General features: G+C 34.9%; 1 pseudogene; it reads left to right on the top strand.

Annotated features, from left to right (window-relative positions):
* Positions 1-13736: 13736 nt before the first annotated feature.
* On the top strand, positions 13737-15311 carry LOC113994105 (annotated as a pseudogene).
* Positions 15312-23831: the final 8520 nt, after the last annotated feature.

Below are 23831 nucleotides of genomic sequence, written 5' to 3' on the forward strand. Positions count from 1 at the left end.
TCCTCCCATTTTTACCATTTTCTTTATCTATTCTGGCAGGGAAAAAAATGTGCCAGAAAATTCTATAGGGAAAAGCTAGCAATCAGATACAGTGCACCAAATGACCACTGATTTCAACATAGATACCTATGTGTACCTATTTTTGACAGCAGAAATTTAAGGTTTTTAGAATAATTGAATTACTATATAGTTCTTATGTTTTTGACAGAATTACTACTATAAGTTTAATATTCAACAGAGACTTACACCCTAATTGATGTTACCTGAATTAAGTCAAATAATAAATGAATATGTCAGCGTTAGAAAGGGAAAGTTGTCAACAGCACTGTAGAAAATGATATTGCTAACTATGCCTCTGAGACAGATCACTACAGGAAAGAAATCACATCAGGTCAAATTAGTCATCAATGTAGTTCAATATGTTATACTGAAAATAGGCAGCGATTTGGAGGAAAGTTAAATAATTTTCTGAAAACTCCATTTTTCACAATAATTTTAGTCCCTATCACTTTGTAGCCAAAATCATTGTACATACAAAGTAAGCCTTCCTTCTTTAATTTAATCAGTTATTAACATCAGAACAGTTCTTATACTTGACGTAATGGCCTTGTCATGAAAAAAGCATAATGGCTTCTTACAACAGTGACTCAAATTCAGGCCTGTTATCCTCTCAGCGTGCATATTCACCATTAAAGTAACACATTGTTTTAGGAAATCTGTATCCTATGTAGTTAAAGCAGAAACACATTTTACCCATAAAAGTAGAAGCACACCGTGCAGATTTTATTATTTTTTTTTTCTGAACCCAAGCATAAACACACAGATATAGCAAAAGTTTTTTAAATTTTTTTTGCACATCTGTGTGTACAAGTGCCCTGTAAAAACATTACAGAATCTGCCAGTAAGAGGTCAGAAGCTATACACTAGCATGTTTGCAGCCCACAGTGCCAGGTGCCAATGACCTGCAGGCTTCTTGTCAGCTTCTCATCAGCTGTGTGAACTTGAATGTGATACTGGGTGTCTTATTACGATGCGCATTTTAACAGCAGGATAGCAGTAAAGGCTTTGACAATGTGGGCACAGCTTGGAAGTGGAGGCCCCAACACTGTAAGCAGCTCACTAATGGTCACTTATGGGTCATTGAAGAAATCTAGCCTTGAGAGCTGGGGCAGGACTGGAGTTGGTTAAAAAAGCAGCAGCTCAGCAAGGGAAATAATAGCTGAGAAACAGCACAAAATAACTGCCTTGACAAAGTAACACCCCTGAAAATGCTTAGCTGAGGGACATAATTCAAGAGCTGCAAATTGCCTAGAAACTCAGCTGTCTTTTAAAAGGCCAGATCTCATACATTAGGGGAGAAAAAGCAGATGCCTGATTTGGCTTCTGCTCTTCTTCTTATGAAAGAGCCCTGAAGACTGACCACCTTGATGGCTACAATTGGCAAGGACCATTACCATCAAAGTTAATCAGCTCTGTGGTATTATACACTAATTTAGGTCCATATTCCGAATGCTTCTGTCAGAATCATCTCTAATTTCTTCTTCTTCTTCATGATCTTCTTGTTCTACCACTTCCTCTTCTTCTTCCTCTACTTCCTCTTCTTCCTCCTCCTCTTCTTTGAGGAAATGACAGGGAGTTGAGCTATCATTGAGAAACACATATCAGAGTTTGGTTTTTTTTCTGTAATGAAGAGCTATCTTAACTACAGATCCAAAGAAACTCGAGAACATTTAAAAAATTACCAGCACTGGGCATTGTTCTACCGTGATCAGCCTTACATTACACCTGTCACACATTGGTGACTTTATTCTGCTAAATCCTCCTGGAACTTCTCAAATTATTTATTTAGTTCTGTCATAACTAATCAGGGGTTTGCTCATTCCATATCTTTTCCGGATCATTAATGCAAACAGTACATTAAACCAGGGTAGTTCTCTTTCAGACATACTGTTGTTAACATTTCACACTTTTCAAAAATGAGGAGTTATTCAGACTCTGTCTCTCAATCTCATCCAGCTTCTGACCTGTGACAGAACATTAGCTCTCCTCTTAAGACTGATAAATTTTTAAGGCTTCTTGTGAAAGACTTCTCAAAAGATTTTTTGAAAGTTTAGACAAACATGTCTACCAACTACTTCAATCACCATTTCATTGACATCCTTAAGGAATTATACTATATTAAATTAGAAGCATATATTTTTCCCTTATAGAAGCCAACCTCCTTGTAAAATTAAGTATTTCATAATTTTATTTTTAAATTGTTACTTCAACTAAATTATTTAGGGAAGATTCAGTGATTTCTAGAATCTCACTTGCTCCTCTCATAAAGGTAGGTAAAATATTTTCTGCTACAGAAGCTCATTGTAATGAATAGCTGAGTTTGGGAGTTTTTGGTTTGGCAGGTAGTTTTTTTTGTTTGCTTGTTTGTTCATTTGCTTGTTTTATAGGAACTCAACCTCTTTCACTCTGTTCCAATCTATCCTGTTTGATTTGTAATTTGTTAACAGAAATTCTGCTTTTGATACTTTAACCTCAACTAGTGTCTGATCTTTAGCAACTGGGAAACTGGTATAATTTTTCTCAAAAATGAACAAGAATACTTAGAGAAGATGCATTTAATAGGCATTCATTACCAAGTAGTGCTATTCTCTCTCGTTATGTAAAAACATTTCAATTTGCTGGAAGAAAAAAAATTAAGGCATTTCCTCTTTATCTTCTCCTTTTCCCTGACAAGAAGTTGTCAATTTCCTTCTACAAGTTTATTATAAATGAAGACAAACAGAGTTGTGGGATTTCTCTTGGAAAATATTGGTAGTATACTGCCAAGGGTTGCATATATTGTTAGATTAATAGTGGACAAATTGTATGTGTCGTTAAATACCTGGATCATTGAGGGAGAAAATGTCAGTATTCTGTATTTCAACTCTGTGAGTAGATTCATTTTCTTAAACTATCTTTAAAAATTACTTCTTTTTTTTGTAAGCACTAGTGAAATTAGTTGGAAAGAGGAAAAGCAAGTTTCATATTTCTATTGGAAGCAATTCATGAACCCAATTACTGAAGTGCCAGCACATATCTACCTTTCAAAGTATTTCTTGTCACATGCTGAATATTTCATAACATCCAGACCCGCATATGCATATTTATTTCAAGATGGTTTAGGAATATTATGTCCTGCTAAAATTGTATTAATTCCAAAAATAATCATGTTATATATCAGCAAGATAAAAATTATATCTTTCAGAGTAGGAAAAGAAGAAAGTTTTAAACATGAAAAAATTTTTGTTAGGGTTTTACATTTATCCAATACTAACTTGCAAAATCTTTAATAACGAATGAACAATTCTTCACTTCTGCTATCTTGAACATACTGGAACAGTGATCCCACCTATGAGCTTTATAGATTAATTTAATGACTACTGTGGAAATGACAGAGCTGGAGGGCTCTTTTGGAAAAGTCATATCTGAAATATGTTAGAAAACTTTTTGCAACATTCAGGAGCCAGAGATCTAATGTTTGATTTTGTTAAAAAAAATCCACTGCCACGAAACAAGTAATTTTACGGTAAAATGTTACATAGTATGGCAATGATGGCAGCATATTTTAAAATGCAAAAACATTTTTCTCTTTCTATTGACATTGTATTGTTAGAAGAGAAAGAGAGTTTTAAGGGGATTTAAAGTTAACATACTCAAACTACTTGTGTTTTCTAGCAGAGAAATACATTATCATGATTTGCATTTCCAGGCATTTCACTTTATGAGTATTTTGTACAATTTTCATGCTTATTATTGAAAATTATTCTGCCTCCTAAAGCAGGATTTTTTTCTAAATTATTTTTTTGTATCCTGTGGAGTATTTCTATGATGTTATGATTTAAATTCTGGTAGGCTGTACATTTTTTGTAAATCAGAATTTAAAATAGTACAGGAAAAGTAGCATAGCTGAGGTGAACGCAAATTGAATGGAAACACATATTTGTAGATGTGTAGAAAAGCTCTTACAGAGTTATGAAAAATATCTTGCTACTTATGATTAAGGGGAAGTGGTAAAGAAGTTTAAAAGGGAAAAAATCTTTTATGTATATACATATATATGTATATATATATATGCAATTTCAGCTCTCATCTCTCTAAAACCTTTCAGTCATACTTGGAGTGGAGTACAGTCTCTGTTTCATTTGACAGGTGTTCAAGAGTTTCCTCTTGAAGATGTCACATATTCAATTTTTAAAGCTTCTACTCAAGCTCTTTTGGTTTAGTTCAAGTTCCTTTCTTTAAGAAAAATCTGCAGTTATACCTCAAATACTTTTAAATACTACCTGTTTTTTAGAAATTATTTTTCTGATGTAACATCGATTTACCATCTCTTCGCATTTAATTGAAGTGAAGCACACAGACTTTTACATCTTTCTTAACTTCTTAAATGAAAGATAGTTCATACTCAAACTACATTAGGCCATAAGGACATGAAAAATTATACTGTGAATAAAATAAAAATCACTGAAATGTAACCAAAAGCTACACTTCCACTCAGATGAGGAAACTTGGCACTGTTCTGTAGCTCATTTGGATGGTGCCAATAGGCAGGAAGGGGAGCCAGTCTATCAGGAAGTCTCAGCAGTTCTCAGGATACGAGGTGAGCTAAAAAGCCAAGTTCAAATCCTATTTCTGATATTTTCGATAATTAAAAACTTTGGGTTTATTCCAAATCAAATTACAATGATAAACTGTAACAATGACTTGTATAAACAGCATTGTAAACAGTCTGAGAGATCTACTTTACTGGAGAGTTGTCACTAAAAGAACAACTAAGTCCTTGGCACATGTTCAGAAAAGCACTTACATGAATGTTTCAATCAAAACTCCTGAATCATCTCAATCAATACCTTTTTTTCCCTTTTTCACATTTCTATCACTTTGTGCAGGTTTACAACACTATGAAGGCTTCAATTAAAACTAGCCTTTATTGCCTGTTTAAGCTCTGAAAAAAAACCCACTCCACTAGAAAAACTCTGTGATCTGATAAGCAAAAAAGTGAATTATATTGTAAATATGGATATACGCATAAAGGAAAAATCATTTAGCCTAATAGGTTTTAAAATAAAATGAAAAATTAATAAAACTAATTCCATTTTTGAATGCAGCTTGATTTGTACACGTCTGTTCCTTGAAGGACAGTTTCCTCAACAGTGACTTAATTATTTTGTCTGGTTAGTAAAATTCATTGTCTGCATGATTGTCAAATTTTATTTGCATTTGATCTGTAACTATTTACATGTGTACTCATGCTTCAAGTCATTTCATTCAGCAGTTGTTCTTAGGAATGACAGCTACAAAGATAACTGTTATATGCTTCTGTTGAAATTAAGTAGGATATTTTTAATAACTGCAAGAAATTCTGAAATGTAGCAGACCAGCAAAGAGTTTTTCACATCTTGAGTCTGCAGAGATACAAGAACAGACAACCACAACAAAAGCAATAGCATTCTGTTTCCCCTCTGCATTTGTTTACATTGAATACATAGCACTTCAGAGGAAAATCAACAAAAAAAGGAAACTGGCAGGAGGTAAATAGTAATTTGGATGTTATTCAAATGCACATTCTCTTTCAATTATTTTTCATTACTTGAAGAATTTTCTTTCTCCTTATTTTAGCAAACAATTACTTTAAGGTGTCAGTGAGTCAGCTACAGAACAAAAAGTTCATACCAGTTTTGTTATTCCATGCATTTCATAAAATAATTTACTTTCTAGATTTCCAATCACATCAAGTCTCTTCAGGAAATGAAAACTGATCCAAGCCACAAAAGTCAGACATTTGGCAGCAAAGGTTTTGTCTTGAATCTACCTGAGGTCCAGGCAGAATTCAAACATGCAATGGGTAGTGAACAAAAACCATAAATAGTCAAAAGCTCATGGAAACATGCCATCCTTATTCAGTGGTCCAAAGTATCTTCAGATGTATTCTTTGGATGAGTTTAGGCAGAATCTGCCTATTTCTCATCTATAAGTAATGCCTAATGCTTCTTAACATTATTTTAAACACTACTTTTGCCAAAGAATCTCTCCATCTATCTATCTTCAGAGATTCAGCTTTACGTTTCATGCATGGTCCTCAAGGAACTACTCCTTGGAGCCTGCTTGACTTCTCTGGGCTAGAAGAGAAAGGATCTGGTCGTGCTATCAAAAGAAGCAAGCAAAGACAAAGAACTTCCTTATATCTACTCTCATACACTCTACTCTCTACTGAGCTAGTTTTAAGAAATAAGCTATAAATGATAGATACAACCACCCAGCAAGTGCATAATAAGATGTCCTGGGCTTCTTTTGAAGAGCATGACAGGCTTTTAAAGGAAATGACTGTCAAAGAGGCAAGGAAGTATTCATTCCCTTTTAGTTGAGAGTAGTAGTTCACAGCACCTCAGTATCTCTTACTGAGGCACCCATTCAACACCTTCTGGAAATGCAGGGCATGTTGGAGAAGAATTCCATTTAGGATAATGAAGATTTGAAGCAATTATATGAAATACCTTGGTAAAAAAATGTGTTTCTCTATTTTTATGGGGAAAAATTATTTGTACTTTTCCTTTTAAAGACCTACTTTCAAAAGTGGTTACTTTGCTTGAAATGTTGAAATGTCTCTTTACAAGTATGACTAAGACATTTCAAAGCTATTGGTGTGAGAAAAATTGCTGGATGTCTGTCTACTTCCTACGCACACTGCCTCTTGAAGATATTAAATGAGAAACAAGGCAAAATAGAGATGTGCATTGTCTCAGTTTGCCAGAGCAATATTCAGAGTTGCCTGATTTCCAGCCCTGAAGGTATAGCTTGTGAATTCATTACCTTTGTCCAATTTGCAGGACTATTTGCACCACAGGCTTTGGTTTTGTAATAATTCCTAAAATCAAAAATGAGAAATTTAAATTCATACTTAGAAATACTTTGTGTTTGTTTTTTGCATTGGGTTAGACTTTTAGTTTTTAAAATTCCAGTTGCAAGTGAATTCTGATAGCTAGTAACAAGTAATGTTCTTCAAGTTTTCCTATTGGAGCTGATACTGCTTAAAGTCTTCATTAAGGGCCTGGGCAGCCTAAAAAAAGGGTCGTGCATCATGTTTTCAGATGACATCAGACTGGGTGGACTGGTCTACACTGAAGGGATGGCATGCCATTCAGAGAGGTGCTGGATGGAGCAAAAAGTGGATTGAATATATGAAGATTCCTTATGAAGTTCAACAAAGGCAAATGCAACAAAGGCAAAGGTGTTATATTTGTGATGAGATAAACCCTTATAATAGTACAGGTTGGGGATCATGTGGTTAGAAAGTGGCTTTGTTCAAAATAATCTGAAAGCTTGTTAAAGGCAACACATTGAGCACAAGCCAGCAACACACCCTTTCAGCAGTGAAGACAGATCTCATATTGGATTGTATTAGCTACCAGCTGCAGGGAAGGGACCACTGGAACTAACTATCATGGAGCAGCAAGAGCACCGACTGCACCAACATGGGTGCAGTTCCACAGGACCAAGTAGGACTGGTGGCAGTAACAAGCTCAGCCTAGTGACCGTCAGACAAATGTGATGTGACAGTTAAGGCTGAGATTAAAGTGTAAGTCCAATACAAACATGAGGACCAGCAGGAAATCAGACTAGACATAGGACTACATGCTCCATAGAAGAACTAGGGACACAACCTGAGCTTAAAGAATCTCCTGGACCAAAAGACAGAGAATAGGTGTGCAGACACTGTTCAAGACAATTAGTGCTTGTGGGTGTACTCTGGGCCCTGACACCCTGAGACCTGAGTTCTGCATAGTAACTGAGTCTTTACAGATTTAATCAGTTTTTTTCCTAATGCATTTCTAATTATGTATCTATCAATATGTCTATTCATATTCTCAGATCAGATTAGAACACTTCTTATGTCATGTAAAGTAATGAATTTTATTGTGCTTTTTGGTGGCATGTTGCAGTTGCACAACTTTTATGTTTTTATTTATTCCTGCACTAGCTGATTATAGGATCATTTAAAAATACTTAGATATTTATTTAAAAAGCATATTTATCTGTCCATTTATAGTTTATCTAATTTAACTTGTAGTATATCAGTAGCGAATTAAATGCTTTACTCCAAAAGCTGCACCATGACAGTCTGCAGAATACTAAATGCAAAAAAGTGTAGTCATGAGAGAAAACGGAGTATTCTACTATTTCAACTTCAGAAAAGTAAGGTACATTTCTTGCTGTGTTAAACATTAATTAATTATTGCTTTTCCACTTTCTAACCTTTTCTTTAATATATTAATCATCATGTGACAATTTGTAAACCTCAGAAAGAAGACTAAATGTCACAAAAATAATGGTCTTTTATACACGAACTTGGGGAAAGGTAAACCTGAAACAAAGTAATTTAGGACAAACTGGGAAAACCACTCAGCATCAACCCCAGGGATCAATGCTCCATGTAAGATATACAACATATTTGTAACTTTTCAGAATAAAGCCACTTTCTTAGATTCACCAAAAAAAGGCCACCTTCAAAACAATCAAGTTTTGGACACAGCCATTCATCAATATATTCTACTCTTTATGTACCATTATTCTTGGGTTCTTTGTGCCACTCATCAACTTAATTCTTTTTCCCTCTTTATTAGAATACTAATCCCATCAGTTCTGCTCAGATCTTGTAAAAATAAAAAAGCTTTTGTATCTTTGCCATTTTTGCAGTAACTAAGTATAGATCTAGAAAAAAATTTATACATCCCAGTAAGAAATGTGGAATGGCAGTATTAATTTTTAAGTGACTTGCTCTCCAGAGTATAACACACCAAAACTTGACGCCAAGTTTTTAGACTCTGTTTATAATCAAAAAAAAAAAAAAAAAAAAAAGGAACAATTAGCAGCCAGCCACCAAAGTTAGCCAATTCAGAAGAACATCAAGCTCCTGTGGTAGAGGCCACCCATTAAAAGGGATGTCTTCTAATCCAATGTACCAGTGGCTATCCTCTTACCCATTTTAAGATCCAGATAGCATTCATTACTCTGCCCAGATACCATGTGACTTCTTCAGTTTCTATGGCAAAGGCGGTCCTGGAGCCTGTCAGCTCCTCCTCTTCAAGCTGTTCCAAATTTAATGGCCAGCCTAAGAATCCGCAGTCTCAACATAAATTTCAATTTAGCAGTAGGGTACTGTTTCGCCACTACACATAAAGTTCATTATTTCTGTGAATATTGTTACATTTTATATTTCACAATCTTTTGTATTGGATCTCAAACCCAACATCCTATGAAATAAAAAAGCTTCAACAGGTTGAATATAAATATCTCCACCACACAATATCCTGGTTCCTCAGAATTTGCAAGTCATTAGGCATGAACAAAGTCTAGAAGGAAGAAACTAATTCCACAAGCTGCAGCAGGAGATGTGGAGTAGTTTGAAAGTGGAAATAAAGAGAATTAGGGCGATAGGGGAATAACAGAGAGCAAAAGAAAATCCTGAAAGGTAATGACCAGATAATGAACAGGTCACCACAGAGAAACAGCAGAAAAAGAAAAAAAATCAACAACTATCAGCCAGAAATAATCTAAGTCTTTGGGAAAAGAAAACTGACATGAACAAAATTATCTGTGTGAGAAGGAGCAAAGAAATAAAAAACTCAGAGATGTCTGACTATGGAATAGACAAGAAAGACATCACTATTTGGTTTGACATTCTCACTAAACAGCAAGGAAAAAAATGAACATTTCTGTCTGGGAAAGAAAGAGATAAGCTAGAAGAACTTCTGTAGATAGTAGCAGGGACAAAAAAAAAAGTCAGAAAGTAGGACTCTCTATTGGGCATAAGAAAGAGCAGGTTGTATTGAGTGTTGGGGAGAGTGGGGCTGAACTTTTACTGCAGCTCTACTGCATCAGAAAAAGCTGCATTGCTCCAAAAGCTGTAGTTCCCATTTTCTTGTAGGCTTTCAGAAAAAAAACAGGTAATAAGGGTTCTTTATTAAACCTCCTACTGTTCTCACAAAACATCAGACCTACATCAATTAAATTATGAAAAGGAAAAGAAAGACTATGTCTGAGAAATGTCCCTAGGGCCAGAAAATCCTAATCCTCTCGAAGGGGTGGGAGCCCTACTGCTTTTGATTTTAAGAACAATTTTGGACAAAGTACTTGAAAATGCCAATAAGGAACATTTGTGCACTGGCAGGAGATTAACTCAATGATCTAATAGGTGTCTTTCCCCTCTAGCTTCTATCATTCTTGTTTAAATTGCTCTTTAAATTTAGAGAGTTAAAATTAAATAAAGACAAGCTGTCACACCAGTATAGGCCTTTGAAAAATCTATTAAATTCATTCATCTGCTACAGCTCTCTCCATGGGCCAAATCCTTCCTTCCAGTGTAGTGCTGTTAAAATCAGTATCAGAAATTTGAGTAACTCTTTATTCCCTTTCAGGAGATGTAGCTTGTTTGGGAGTAAACTGTCCTAAGTTTTTTAAACTCCAAAAACACCCAAGAGCTTATTGTTCATTATTCTTTATTTGAAGGCCAAAATAATAATAATAGTAATAATAATAATTATAATAATGTAGCTTAAAATTGAATTTAACTTTGTGTGGGCCAAATACCGCTTTCAGCTCCAGCATAAATGACAACAGAATTTACTTTGAGCTCCCATTGCTATTTAATGGTAAAAGCCAAGAAAGACAACAGTGATTAGAGGCCCTCTGGAAAGAAAAACTCCAGACATCATAACCTCTGTGCTGTCTCTACAATCTGTATAAGTGTTATTAGAGCAGTGGCTGGTTTCTTAAATGGTTCTGACAGCTGATCTCATCCCTGAGTTTTATTTAATGACTGTTTTTATCACAGAGTCACAGAATAAGTGAAGTTGGAAGGGATCTCTGGAGACAAGCTGGTACAACTACCCTGCTCAAGCAAGACCACTTAAAATCAGTTGACCCAAACCATGTCCAGATATCATTTCATATGTGTCCAAGGACAAAGACTGCACACCCTCCCTAGGCAACCTGTGCCGGTGCTCACAAATTAAAAACAATAGTGTTTCCTGAAGTTCAGATGTAGCCTCTTTGTGTCCATTTTATCTTGTACCCTGACAGTGGGCACAACAGAAGATCCTTGCTTCATCCTCTTTAGGTATTTATACACACTGACGAGATGCCACCCTGAGTCTTCTCTTTTCCAGGCTGAACAATACCAGCTTCCTCATTCTTTCCTCACAGGAGAGGTGCTCCAGTCGCCTAATCATCAGCCCCTGGACTCTGTCCAGTATGTCCATGTTTCACTTGTGCTAAGGAACTGGGAATTATTCTCATTTATAATCATTCTCCCATCTGCATTAACAAGCTAATAATACATGGACAACTTGTACAGCAGTAATAGTTTTGTGAGTCTTCTGACAAGTTCAAACGAGTTTAGAAAGGACTGTTTTGTAAATAAATGACCCTTTGATTCTCTGGGTAGACTAGAAAATGAGCCCTATTTTCTCTTTAGTTATCTATACGGAATGTTTCTTTTAGAACTTAAATTTGTTGTCACAAGCTTCCTGGTTTCCTTTATTATTTGTATACTTTTTAAAAGAGTTGATTGAAAAAAGCTCATGAAGTAATCACTTGGAACGAATAAAAGCCTTTCATTCCTTGTTTTGCAACTGCAGTGATGTCAATTATGTCCCAGAGAGGGGCATATTATCAACCATAAAAGAATAAGTGATCTCTGCATCTCACTTATGAACTAAGCAACAATAAGAATGTTAGGAAAAAAAATCACTCTGGCAGAAGATTAAACCATTTTAGCTAGCAGCATGCTTACTCAGTATGGGGACCATTTCTAATGCAGGACTTACTGTTGTCAATTTCTAATGCATCCACAAGGATTAGAATACATAATAGCTGTCACAGCAAGGCTTCTTTAATAATTATTTTAGTGGTAGGGAAATAGAGTTCTTCATGTGGTGAGCAAGAAACCACTGCTTGCCCTCAAGGAGAGGTCCAACATCTCAATTCAGCATGGTTCTTAGTCAAATATTTAATCATAAGTACATAAGTGACCTCATTGCACTAAAAGGTCAGTCTGCAGAAAATCTTACAAAATTAGAAAGGCTTTGGCTACTTGTGTGCACCCACGCATCAACCCAAACCATAATGTCTCCGCTGTTGTCCATTGTAAAGAATAACTTATTATATATAAAATGGTATGGTAGGATCCTGGCACCAAATCATGCTCTCTTTTTTAACAAACAAGGGGACTTGGTATTCCATCCCTTCTTTCATTCAGGAACTAGCAATTTGTCAATCAGCATGTGCTGATATAAATCTTGTAACTGTCCCAAAGGAACAGACTAACAGAGGTTTTCACCTGAGCCCTTAAATATATCACTTCCCACTAGGGTAAAAAAAATACCGTGTTTATTTAAAAGTGCTGTAGCTTCCACTGTAAACCTGATTCCTTTTTGCTCTGCTTGACAGTAAGTCTGCTGCTACAGCAACACTATCCTGTCTAATAAGTGGTCTTCCACAAATGTAACTGCTGTGCCTCTTCCAGCCATAATTCACCTCCTATCACAACAGTGTGCACTGGGTATAGAGTTAACATTAGCTGTAATATAAGCACATTAGGTTTAATCTTAAAATGCACAGAACAGGCCACAGTATGACTGGATTTGCAAGTGTGTGGAGAGAAAAATGCTAAACATAACCCTTTTGTGTGAACCCATACATTGCAAACACTACTCCTGCCTCACAACCAGACACAGCTTTTCTGTGGGAGCGTGAGGCAACCATTACCACTTTCAAATTCCACATTTTTCTGTAGGGAAGAGGTTTTCCTGACGTAAAGGAATTGTCATATCCGACAGAATTGGATATCACAGTCTGGACCATAGAAGGAAGACATATACCTTGATGGGACTCAAGACCTTCCTTTGAGGAAATTGAGTAACTGGGGAAAGGAGATAACAAGAAATGATTTCAAAAGTCAAAATAAACAGGAATAGAGGTGTACCTATGATTAATTTCCTTATTCAGTTGTCAGTCAGCCTTTAATGGAGTCAAATGTTGCCAGATTTTCTTCTGGCTTTTCTCATATTTTACTCATTCTATATCTTGGCCTTGTTTTCACACACTTTGGTAATCATGAAATATTCTGTTGCATCATATATCTTCTAATAAATGAAGTTACTAGAAATACTGATGCAAACAGAAACAGGGTAGACATGAAAAAATCTTAAGAAAAATAGTACTGTTAATCAGGAGTGAGAGAGTCTCCAAAAAAGAGAACTGCAAACAGCATACATATCAGATTGCTTTTTTCATGTTTCTCCCTTAGTAGAATGGTGAAAATAGAATTAAGGAATTAAAGTGACCCTATTATGATGGTCATTGGAGGTCCAAGACAACATGCTTAACAGTTAATTTCAGTAGATTAACAGGACATTCAAAACATATTTACCGGTTTTGTATTAGTTTCCCTTCTCAGCATTACCATAGCACAGTTAATTTTCAGCGGGATTTTGAATTTAATGAGGTTCTTTAATGAGGAAGCCTATTAACATTCACACTTAGGAATTAAAAGGGCATCCCAGTCTATGAGCAAATGAATCTTAGTCCCTCTGGAAACTATTAGACAACCTGTGTATGGTTTTGTTTGGTGATCATTGCACCTGTGCTACAAGAGGTTCAGAAAGTTTGGTGTTACTTTGCAAACAAGAAGCTTTGCCATGCCTCATGAGGATTTACCTCCTCACTATCTCTCCTTGGTTTTACCACAAGGAGCTGCTGTTTCTTCAGTTGTACTGACAGACTGTGCCTCCAAGTCATTGCCTTTAGCTTTACCCTTTAACCAGGTGAGATTTCAACAACGAAAAAAATTTACCAGGTATGTGAATGGGTGCTTACGTTTGAGAATACACATGCATATGATAAAAGAGAAGTTTAAGACAAAATTATCACACAAAACACAATCTGCCTAGGTTTTTTATTATCAGGACAATTCTAGCAAGATGAGAATATTTAGCTTTTACATGTTGGAAATCAAGAGTAATAATCATTACTTTTTAAAAGACCTAAATTTCTCTGAATTCACATTCAGCTCTCTGAGCTTGGGGATGGCCAGCAAAAAAAACTAGAGGTACAGGTGGAGAAACAAAAGATGTAGGCTACTGCCCAGCAGCCTGGTCGGACTAGTAGCGGAGGAGGTGGCAGCAGTGGAAAAAAACATGGTAAGAAAGAAGAATTATGAACCAGATTACAGAAGGGTGACAGTCCACAGGCTGTCAGGGACTTTTGGATATGTGTAGAGGGAAGTTCTGGGTCCCTGGGAGAGAAATCACCTGGAAAGACTTCGTCGATAACTACCTTTCTAAAGGAGTGGTGGACAGATCTGAAATGATGAACAGGCACTTCATTAGCATGATCTTTGTTTCTGGAAAGTATCCTCCTGAATGGTACATCTGGTTTAATACTGGTAGTGTGGACACTTTTGAATGAAATCTTGAAACTGTGCAGCAAGATCTGTGGAGAACAGATTGCCTGTAGTCTACTCAACAGAGAGTGATGGATCATTTCTCCAGAGTTTGTTGCATGTGATCCTGGTTACTGGTTCTTTACTGTGCACATTAAGAAGGGTCCTGCAGGCTTAGATTCAGCAGGGTGTCAAATGGATGGACATTTCATTGTGGGTGAAACCATAGCCAAGTCCTTAAGGAGGAAATAGATGTTAAATTCAAAAATGTAACTGGATATGAGGAGACCAAATTAGAGATAATGGAGTTTGCAACCTTTCTGAAAAATCCCAAACAATATGAGGATCTGGGAGCAAAAACTCCAAAGGGGGCAATTCTGACAAGTCCTGCAGTACTGGGGAAACACTTCTATCTAAAGCTACAGCTGGAGAAGTTAATGTACCATTTATCACAGTCAATGGCTCAGAGTTCTTAGAGATATTTGTTAGTGTCCTTCCAGCTCAAGTTAGAGACTTATTTGCTCTTACTCGGAAAAATGCCTTGTGCATTCTCTTCATTGGTGAAATAGGCACAGTAGAAAGGAAGGGAGAAAAGAGCAACCTTGGAGGACAAAGGGAGCAAGGAAATACATTCAATCAGCTTCTAGTAGAAACAGATGGATTTATATAATTACTAATGTAGTAATTTTGACAGGTACTAACAGGCCAGATATTTCTGACCCTGCTCTTATGAGAAAGGGGTGCTTTGACAGGTACATTTACATTGGACATGCAGGTATAAAAGGAAGAGCATCTGTTTTCAAAGTTCACCTTAGACTCTGCCATACCCAAAGTAAGAACTTCTCATGATTCTTTTTTCCCTCCTGATAATTTTCTTTGTAGTCAGACTGTACATTTTTGTTTAGATATGGATAATGTTTTGTTTGTGTGCTTGGGGGATTTTAGATAAGTTTTTTTTTTTTGTTCTGGGAAGTTATGTGTAGCCCTGCAGCTTTTCAAAATCCCTTCAGTAATTTTACCTAAGAAAACAGCAGTTACATTTAGGAATGCAGCTTCCCTTATTTCCCCAGATTTTTCCTAATAAATGCCAATGACATGTCACAATATCCTGCATTCTCTTTGCATACAATAGAATCATAGAATGTTTACAGTTTTAAGGGTCCTTAAAGATCATCTAGTTCCAACCCTTCTGCAATGGGCAGGAAACCTTCCCTTTTTTAAATACATCCTAGATGTTCAGCCGCCCAAAATCATGCATGGGTAAAATATAGCTGAAAAGATTATATAAACAATTCAAAGAATAAACATAGAAAGGGCAGGACACATACAGGATGAGAGCAAGGTTGGCAGAGGAAAAAAAAAAGGAAAAAGAAAAAAGGAAGAAAAAGGAAAAATGAGCACTACTTGGGCTGAATATATAATGAGGGCCTGGAGGAAAAGAATCAGGATGTGAGGACACTAGCCACATTTTTCTGCCTTCCAAAGCTCAATTTAGAGACAATTCCACCATGATCTCCAAACTCTTTGTAATATTTTTCCCTAGGGACTGCAGTACCCTGTCTCTCTGAGGATGGTTTTTGGTTGTTGTTTTATTTTGTCTGGGTTTTTTTTTTCCATAATTCATACCTTTTTCTCACTAGCTTATACAGTCTGACAGGCTTCTCTTTTCTGTGAGCCAGTTTCGCTTTTCTCTCACTCCTAGCTTTGTGGTTTGACTCTAATAACTTAACTTTTTGGTATGTGGCAGTCAAACACACTTCTGCTCTTTCTAAGAGGACTTGTCATATTAATTTAAGCTTTACCTTGACAAACATGCAAATACAGGCTTAATTTTAGGTTTGAACTTTAGTGAGATAAAACACACTTAATGACTTCCTTGAATCAGGACCTCAGTTTCATAATTCTAATCTCATGCTCCTTCAAGGTGTGCACCTAGTGATTAATATAAGTTTTTAATCATGCTGAAAATTTTAAATGCATACAGAAGCAATAGCTCAGAAAATGACTTGAAAATTGCCAGTCTCAGGTAAGTCTCTGAAAACTGACTGTGTGCTATTTGTGTGTTAGTGTGTGTTCACTCTCTAAAAGCAAATTTTTATACTACATCAAGCACTTACAATTTGTCTTCTCTGAAAAAAAAGAAAAAAAAATCCTGAATTCATTTACATAGCAAAATGTTTCTTCAACCTTTCTTTGCTCTAACACCAGCATCCAATGTTTCTGATGAGAAAAACAGACCGTGAAAGACAATAGATAATTTTAGCAGCAATTCACATTGTATGCTGCTTCTGTTCCCATTATGCACTGTATGCACATCCCTAAATATACTTTCAGATGCCTTCTTTCCCACCTCAAGCCTTTTGCTATCAAAATTCATGCATAAACTTATGTTAATAAGATAGTGTGAGGCATTGGTCCAGAGTCTGAGATTCACACCATTTCACTGGTGTAAATCTAGAATAGTTATTAGTTTCAATAGGACTGTTTGTATTTATACTGGTGTAATGAAATTTTGATAAGCTGAGTTATTATTTCCTAACAAGAACAGCTATTTTTATTCTGTTCTAAATTGGAATTTTTGCTCCTCTCTTAAACAATAAGGTTGAGCCGCTGTACAAGAAGAAAGCATTAGAATCCTAAATTACTAATGATTCAATCAATATACTGAAACTATAAAAGTATAGCCTTTTCTGAATTTGAGTATTAGCAGCCTTTCTTTCTCTAGTTCAGTGAAACATCTGACTTAAAAGAAACTATGACAATGCTGTGAATGCAAATTGCATGTAGTATCTTTGCAGGAATGGAAAATACAGACATCCTCAGTGTCTAAGATAAAAAAAAAATCACAGCTTTTGAATTTTTTCACTAGTTTACCTGTTTACCATGTCCCATTTCTAAGACAAAACATATTTCTGAAGAAGGTAATATTTTGTTTACAATATCACATATAATGCATTTTACATACAGAGCTATTAGTAAATTGGTAGGTTACATTCTAGTCATTAAGCTATATACTATATATTAGTGCAAATAACAGAAGAAGTTTACTTAATACCTCCATTCCCTCTCACCCCAGCTCTGATCCCTACAAAGCATCAGATGGAAAAAGATATTTCAGGATCTTTCTGAAGAATCAGTTGAGTATTCTATTGAAGATATGAATTGTGTATGTGAGAGAATGATAATAATGGTTTGGTTTGCTAATATCTATTAAGTAGAAAAGATAAACTAATAGCAGTAATTCTTTAGATTAAATGAAAGACTAAATCTTGTGTTACACCCTAACTAAGTAATACTGGGAGTTTTTTTCCTACAGTTTGGACACAGTCATTTTCTAGGTTGTTAAAATATTCCCAGATTAAAACCACACATTTATTTTATATTTTTTACGTAGTGCACAAGCATATTAATTATATAACACAGTTTGTATCAAAAATGTAAAAAAACCAAACCAAAACTGAAACAAATTGTCACAAAAATATCTAATTATAAATCTTGTTATAATCACTAAGTTTCTCTCTCAAAAGATATATTTTATTAAAGGAAAGGAAAGTGAAAAACAAAACAAAACACAACAAAAAACCCCCCAAAGTCATGATTCCTTTAAACTCCTCCTTCTTCCAGCTTATCCTAGCTATGCTTAATATTTTAATGCAAAAAAAAAGTATAAATGTAATTTCTATTCTTATGTCAATGATTTGTAGAGTACTTGGAAGCCAGCAAAATACAATGCAGTTAGGCTTTTTTATATGCTCCACGCCTGAAAATTCTTTCATATGAGTTTTCACCAATGTAAAGGGAAAAACCAAACCTGGTATGTATAAATCAATCCTAAGATTTAGAGTAACACATGCTACAATCTTAGAAAGACTCCTGGATAAGATTAATGAAACAGCTTCCCGTAAAATGCATGTGAAAAATTCTGAATTATAAACTGTACTTATAAATGTAACATAAATCTTAATATGTGGAAATCTGTGTGATGCAATACATGTGCAGTACATGTATAAACCAATATATTTTAAATATAAATCATGTGTATGCAATTTATTCTATTTTCTCTCAATTCTGGAAATAAAAATTAATAAGACGTCAAATAGAATACAGTCCAGTGGAAGAAATCTCATAAAACATAAATACATAGGCAAGATTATAAATTATATTAGTTCCGCAGACACAATTTAACTTTGTTCATTGAAATCAGTGGGAATAATTAAAACGGTAGCAGTAGCAGAAATTTCAATGTCAGATATTTCTCGTTAATGGACATCAATTGGACAAAGACAGGATAGTAAAGTACATGTCTCGTGCAACAATACAGATTTTCATCAGTTTTGAAATGCATTATACTGTATGATATGTAGTCATACTAGAATATAACAGATGGTATGGGGCTGAATACAAGGAACCAATACACTGCAGCATTCTGTCATAGTTATAAGACTCATCAATAGAATCAAATCTGGAGTAGCAAAGAAGTGAGAAAATTGTTACCAACAAAAGTTTTCTGCAGTGGACTTACATACTTTGCTTCATATGTTCATCAGATTTCATTTAATGAATAATCTGAAAAATACATAGTAAATATTAATATCTTTTCCATCCTTAAAACTTTTCTCACATAATTTCTTACTCATGATTAAAAAATTAACAATTATTACATTGGCAAACTGTGTGGCTCACTGGAAGACATAACACTTCCAAGAAAATATTGTAAGAATTCAAACAAGATATGGACCTGGAAAACTCTTTAATTTGTACTAATTTTTCATGTTAATTTCTAAACTCAGATCTGATTAGAAAACTTTAGTGTACTAAAACCAAAGAACAACAATACACTGGAAAGGAGTAGTGTACTTTTACACTATTGTACTGCTGAAAGTTAAAAGCACAAAAACATCACAAGCAAGCAAAAGATTTTTTTGTGCCTTTTTGTTTTCCAGGACTCCCAAAACACAAACTCTATGGACTTTTAAGTAGGTCTACATCTGATTTTTTATTTTCAGCCAGAAAATCTTATATGTTTGAAATTAAAACAATCCAAGATATTTCTGTTCCTCTAACTTAATAAACAAACATGATGATAATGTAAAATACTTACTACTAATTCTTAACTTCAAAACAAAATAATTTTAAAGACTCATTTAATTATAAATATTGCACATTCTCTTATAGAAGTTCTTCTTGCCTCTATTTCCATCTCTACTGATGATGTAGATCTGACTAAACAAAAGATCTATTAGAGAAAATTATCGTGAAAGTATGACAACAGAAATGTTTCTGAAAATGGAATCTCTGGTGATATTTCTCCCTTTTTAAGCAAAACATAATAAATAATTTAAGATTTTTATTCAGGATACAGGGGAAAGTTCTGAACTGAGTAGCTTTGGGTCAATATATGCAACATTAGAAATGGGAATATTTCCTTCACTGTGCAAATACTAAATAAGCCATACTGTATGGATATTTCATTGTCATAAAAAACCACCAAGAACCATGGACCTAGTTTGTATTTTTTCCACATTTTGTAACTGAAATGGCTCCATTAGGAATAACAATGCATTGCCAACAACTCCGAACAGCATTAAATAGAGAATAAGCTTGTAGTCAAGGTTGTTAACAAAGAAGGTGATTTAGAAAACACATATAGTCTTACAGTTCAGTATTTTGGGTTTGGTTTAATTTTTTTGGTTTTGTTTTTTTTTTTTTTTAATATGAAGCAAAATATCAGGAAGTTTGCCGTACTACAAAAAAGGTCTGTGAGGAACTTCAATTTTCACTTCATTTTTCTCTGAAGATTTTTCAAAGCTAGCTACAGACTCCAGTGCCCTTCACCTGACATCAGTCAACTAAGGATTACCTTCAATAAAGATTTATTATTTTCTGTTAATCCTGGTAGTCTCAACTGAATTTGTCAGTACATTCTTCAAAACTAAAAAAATCCCAAACTTCACCACTGCAGAAACAATCACACGGAGAGCTCCATTGGCACAGAAACCTCTGTCAAGCTCTATGGAAAAATAAGTAACAGGGATAACATCTCCTTCTTTCAGAGTCTTAGGAACATTGTCGACTTTTGCACTAATATTCCAAGCATACAAACTTCAGTACTTAGCAACAGATTAGAACAGGCACAAGACAATCACTGTCGAACACTGATTTCCCTAATGACTAATGACCATTATAGTTTCACTAACTCAAGAAAGTAAAACTATGGAAAATTTCATTTGACTGAAAAATTAGGAAGGGAAAAAAGCGACCTTTGGCAAAAACCAGTAAAAATGCAAGCAGCTGCAGTGATCATTCTGACTAGGAACAGGAGCTGGTAAGTCGGAGAAACTCACTCCAAATATGTCATCAAAAATATCACCCGAGGGCTTGTTTTTAAAGATTCCCTTCCTACATAAAAAGAAGATAAATACTTACATTGCAAAAAGCTCCCAATTTTTTATGTTTGATGTGAAAATTGTTTATTCTTTAAAAATGCATGAATTCCGTCCTTCCAGAAATATTCAGAGGATTGGATGGGAAAATCTCTAAGAATCAGTTACCCAAAACTACCAGAAAACTAAGTAATTCCTTAGAAATTGCATATTCTTCCAATTCCAAACCCCCACAATTCAGATCTTTAACTGCTCCTGAACAGTGAAATGTTCCTCTGTTCTCTATAAAATATCCACTTTAATCACTATGAAGAAGAAATAATGACTGAATCATAACTGATTACGGAACCTCTCTGGAAGATGGAGAAACAGTTTTTAAGGTTTTTTCCCTGACCTCAGTTTTTTGCATTTACCATTTTTTCCTTTCCTCACTTAGAAAAGTTTGAAATATTTTGGAAGTAACCCATAGAACCTTCTCTTCCACAAAATCACTGATTTGTTTCAATGAAAAATAACAAACAACTCTCAAATTCTGGGCTGTATTTCTTTGGTTTCTCAAACTTACAGTGATCAGCATGACCTGATCTGAAGGGTCTTAAGAACAGTGAGGGTTGTAAAGGTAAAGCATGATCAGATAGTATCTCAGAAGTGACTTGAGATCACTGCAGAACTTGTGTCAGAGGCCCACACAGTATTATTGATTAGTATTTGTGCTGTTCTTTACGCTATTTATCTTTTCAACAGAAGGTGACATGGTAGCTGTCTGTTAAGCAGGTGCATAGGGAGATGGTTTCCAGCTACAGGAGGTTCTTTATTTGGTACTGAGGAATATAAGAAGATTTCAAGTTAAATATTAAGAGTTATAAATGAAGAGACTGATTTTTAGTGTGGGTTTTGTTTGGGAGTTTTTACCTATAAGTTTTTATCTGGTAAAAGTCTTCTATTACAATAGCTTTAAAATAGTAACTCTGGGTTTTCACCTAGCTGTGAATGTTTAAAAAATTTAATCACATTTTTATGTGAAATATTCCACTTAAAAATCCAACCAGCCAAATGCTTGAAAAACAAATGTTTTGTTTTGGTTTGGTTTTTTTTTGTTTTGTTTTTATAAACAAGGTATAGGAAAGGCAGCAAAATGTGGAATCTAGGCTAGAACTGGCAGCCAGGGATAAAGGTAGACTTTGATGCCATAATTTGCAGCTATCCTTTTTATGCATACAAGTCATCAAAGTGAAGACTGAATGTGGTTGTCACTTACTTTTGGAACACTCTTTTACCCAAACCTGAATCAGTTTCTTAGAGATACAGAAGTTTAGACTTTGGATTTTCCATAATATGAGTTACATAATTCATGCACTTGTTCACAATTATATTCTCACGGCCAAGGGAGCCTAACATTAACTACAAATATAGAATTATGAGTTAAACTGCACCTTTCTCTCTCAAGTCTCTCCTCCTAAATACCTTCCCAATCACTCATTTAAATAAGATCTACAGTGAATACTGTGAATATCAGACTCTTAAAGGTCATTGTGACCTAGGAAAAACAAGTGCATTTCTCCAGTGGATGAGTAAACATTGATAAAGTTTAATTCAGTGACAGTGAAGTAACCAAGGAAAGCAATACAACGTAGTCCCAACAGAGACAGATGCTGTCTGCTATGCCCTTATCTGCATTTACTGATGATTAATTGTTGATCCTGATTTCTTTCCTTCACCAGCTTCTTTTACAACTCACATTAAATTATACAGGATATGAGGCAAACTATTCAAGGCACAAGTTTATTATCAGTTTATTCCATCTGATTAGCCAAAACCTTCATTGCAATACACAGTGGAATTCATTATGCCTCTACTGGAGTTTAACTCATACATAAAATACCCAGAATAATCTCTTCAGCCTGAAATTAGACTGTTTTGCTTTCCCTAAACAGCTCACTTTTATTTCCAGACCACTGCAGATAAGAATGACTTCAGCTATAGATAAATCTATTATTTTAATTGGTAGAGACATTTTCCAAGATAAAAAAAAAAAAAAGAGATGAATTCCTGTCTTTTTATGCATTGCTTTAAGTCATGGAATAGAGCAATTAACTGAGCACTAAATAAATTCTTGTTAGCCTCATTTTTTTCCTAAATTAAAATTTGTTTTAGTTTAGGAAATATTTCTAATTGATTTTCTGACAAGTTGGTGAATCCACTCTCACTCAGGAAAATACAACTGCAAAGACTAGGCAGGCTAGCTTCATTTACTCTTAATATTTGATTTTTTTTTAATGAACTCAAAAACTCAAAGTACATTTTTAGAGTAGTGTGTTTTAAAACCTGGTAATGACTGCTGCATACTTCTAGCTAGGTATGAGCTTCAATTTATACTGTGTTGGACTTTTTAGTCTACCTTTACTCTTTGAAATTTTGGAATTTTTCAGTTCTTTAAATGATTCCTAGAAAATAATAATTAAAGATTGTTAGCATATTTACTGATACTTTAGAATGACTAAAAAATAATCTCTCCCAATACCTCCAAAAGTAAATCCTTTTTAGACTAAGTAAAAAAACCTGGAAACATCATCCTCCTTTTAAATTTTCGTCTCCAAATTCTATAAGTAGGAAAGGAGAGGTTACTTACATTTTTGTCTCCAAATTCTATAAGTAGGGAAGGAGAGGAAAGGGTTGTACTTACATGATCCACATTCTACTTGAAAGCTTTCCTGTAAAAGCTCAGGAAAACCCTGTTTTCCCTTAAATACAACATTCTGCTACCATTTCTTGAGGCAAAAAATGCCATTACTTCACCAACAAGACACCTTCATTGTTAGCAGCACCATATCACAATGAACAACAGTATTAAGTGTCCTTACAATACAGCATTTTAGGAACCCTAAGAAACCTTCAAGTATGTTTATAAAATTTTCAAATGTTTATTTAATACTAATGAATTCAAGCTACTACTGTTTAGTGTCATTCTG

The sequence above is a fragment of the Pipra filicauda genome, unplaced genomic scaffold (genome assembly GCF_003945595.2).
Source record: "Pipra filicauda isolate LSUMZ 115617 unplaced genomic scaffold, ASM394559v2 scaffold535_size435678_pilon, whole genome shotgun sequence".
NCBI classification, from domain to species: Eukaryota; Metazoa; Chordata; class Aves; order Passeriformes; family Pipridae; genus Pipra; species Pipra filicauda.